The sequence below is a fragment of the Rhinopithecus roxellana genome, chromosome 20 (assembly GCF_007565055.1).
Source record: "Rhinopithecus roxellana isolate Shanxi Qingling chromosome 20, ASM756505v1, whole genome shotgun sequence".
NCBI lineage: Eukaryota > Metazoa > Chordata > Mammalia > Primates > Cercopithecidae > Rhinopithecus > Rhinopithecus roxellana.
The window spans coordinates 2,186,267-2,189,156 of NC_044568.1; the positions used below are offsets into that span (position 1 = coordinate 2,186,267).

The 2,890-nt window shown below is 41.9% G+C and overlaps 1 long non-coding RNA gene across 1 annotated transcript; it reads left to right on the forward strand.

Annotated features, from left to right (window-relative positions):
- Positions 1 to 1,293: 1,293 nt before the first annotated feature.
- On the forward strand, positions 1,294 to 2,374 carry LOC115895304. Its single transcript, XR_004055510.1, has 2 exons — positions 1,294 to 1,780; positions 2,185 to 2,374. It is a non-coding gene; the product is annotated as an uncharacterized LOC115895304 (long non-coding RNA).
- The last annotated feature ends 516 nt before the right edge of the window (positions 2,375 to 2,890 follow it).

Genomic DNA, 2,890 nt, shown 5'->3' on the forward strand with positions numbered 1-2,890 from the left:
GTCTCAATCTCCTGACCTTGTGATCCACCCACCTCATCCTCCCAAAGTGCTGGGATTACAGGTGACAGCCACCGTGCTTGGCCTGTTTTTTGTTTCTTTAATATAGAGTATAACTTACTAAGTTCTTGTAGTGTTCGCTCAAGCAGAGATACTTGGTTTTATACTGTTATTCTTTTCCATCTTATATTAGTTAATCGAGTGTACTTTTCCTTTTTAAATTGAATTCTCTTTTGAATTCTATTGTGATGCTTCTTTGAGATAAAATTTATGTATGTATAGTTGTTTTTTTTTTTTTTTGAGACTAAGTCTCACTCTTGTCCCCCAGGCTGGAGTGCAATGGTGCGATCTTGGCTCACTGCAGCCTCTGCCTCCTGGGTTCAAGTTATTCTTCTGCCTCAACCCCCCAAGTAGCTGGGATTACAGATGCCTGCCATCATGCCCGGCTAGTTTTTGTACTTTTAGTAGAGACAGGGTTTCACTTTGTTGGCCAGGCTGGTCTCGAACTCCTGACCTGAGGTGATGATCGCCTCGGCCTCCCAAAGTGCTGAGAGTACAGGCGTGAGCCACCGCGCCTGGCCTGTATAGGTCTTCAGGAAATTTTGACAAATGTATACACCTGTGTAACCATGACCTCAGTCAAGGTACAGATATGCAGTGACTTTTCCACTATCACACCCATTCCTGCTCACGTTTTTTTTCATATACTTAGCAGTATCTGGAATTTTGATGTGTGCCATCTCCAGTAAAATATAACCTGCATATGTGCGTGGATCTGGTCAAATTGTTACTTTTGCTATCCCCTTCTTTCCTACTAAGTGCATCAGTAAATAGTACACTCTATATTTGTGTCTTTCCTCAAGTAAATACATGACAATGAGATCCTGTAAGTTTGTATTTTTATGTTTAGCCTTAACTCCAGAGTTTACAACACTGTTCTTGTAGGATGCATTTTTGGAGAAAGCGTTCCTCCTATGGCAGCCCTGTTAGGGCTTAAACAAACTGATTGAGCAGGCTCAAAAGGACAGTATTGTAATGGACTGGAGTGGCCAGATCTTTTTACAGAAGAAAGAAGACGGTAATTTGGCCATGCGCAGTGGCTCATGCCTGTAATCTCAGCACTTTGGGAAGCCGAGGCGGGTGGATCACGAGGTCAAGAGATCAAGACCATCCTGGCCAACGTGGTGAAACGCCGTCTCTACTAAAAAAAATACAAAAATTAGCTGGGCGTGGTGGCACATGCCTGTAGTCCCAGCTATTCAGGAGGCTGAGGTGGGAGAATTGCTTGAACCCGGGAGGTGGAGGTTGCAGTGAGTCGAGATGATGCCATTGCACTCCAGCCTGGGCAACAAGAGCAAAGAAACCTCTGTCAAAAAAAAAAAAAAGAATAATATGGTAATTTAAGATTCATATGTTTTATCCATCTTGAAAAATACCTTGTGCATGTATTTGAAGTCTTTTTACACACTGATTTATCTTGGGTGTATTGTATCTGTCTACATTATTTAAGCAATGTAATCACTAAAAGTTTAAGCACGGGGTTGAGCTTTCTGGCATTCCATTAGAATGCCTGGGGAAACACACTTCTTGCCAGTTGCGTGCCTGCTGATTGGGGAATGAAACGCAAATATTCCAGTATCAACAGATTTGTTTATTTCGTTTTTTTTTTCCCGACAGAGTGCCAGGAAATGGGCTAAGTAAAGAATGTCACTTTCTGACAGGCCCAGGAACCTAAAGTTATTTTGAGACCTTGAGAGGAAAGGAATTCACCCAATTTGTACAGGTATCTGCAGGCACAGATACATTCTTGGCTGAGCTTGAGAGGCCTTTAGAAGTTGAATCTGAGATTCCTTTTGAAAAGTTCCAGCAAAGCCAACTTAAAAGAGCCTATATGGACAATAATCCTTGCTGTACTTTATGCAAATAATCTGGCCAAGTATAATAAGACTAAAACGTAATTTGCAAATAAATTGGTCTTACCATGATTTGTCTTTGGTAGAGGTGGGGAACTGGCCAGAGAAAAATTATGTTTCAGAAGAAAACTGTAGTATACCTGTTATTACATTAACCTATGGTTCCTGGGTGGCAACCTGGAGCTGCAGCTGTGCTGCATTCAGTTATTAAAGGTAAAATTCACCAGTGGAATTAAAAAAATGTTTTTTACTCTTTTTTTCTTCTTTTTAATAGAAAGCCATTGCAAGAACCAGTGGAATTTAAAGATGGATCCAATTCCTGGGGAGTTGGATCACTGGATGCATAAGGAAATCCAAACTAATAAGGAAAAAGTGAAATATTCATTCCCTTCGTTATTGTTATCTATAATAGCTAAAATTAAAGTAAGAGTGCTGGGTTGGGCCTTGAGGCCGGACCAAGCTCAGATGTGGGTCTGTCTGAGTTTAGATCACTAGCCTCAAAGCCACCCACAGAAGAGGTACTTTCTGGTGCCTCTCAGACCTGTGGTTTCCAAGAAGGTAGTCAAGGCAGGGAAAGGCAAAACGAAGTAACTACTGAAGCCAAATGGTATGATGTGAAGGAAGTGTTCCCTTTTGTAGACTGGTATCATCAGCTTCTTGAGGCACCTTTCCTAAAATGGATTGTGAGAATAACTAATTTGGAAGCAGTGTGTTTGGTTTTAAATGCTGCAGAGTGGAAGAGCATGTCTGGTTAATGTAGGGCCCACAGCTCACAACTGAACAGTCGTAGAAGGATATGTAATTCAGACCCACAGGAGGCTATTCCTGAACGTGGTCTGGATAAAAGTCACTGTAAGATCTGTTTACCCCAGGTAAGTGGAACTGCCCAACTCCGCTTATCAATGCCACCTGGAGCACCTCAGCTGAAGCAGCTGATATGCTTTGTATGCTAACCATGGGGGCCTGGCTTTGAGATGACA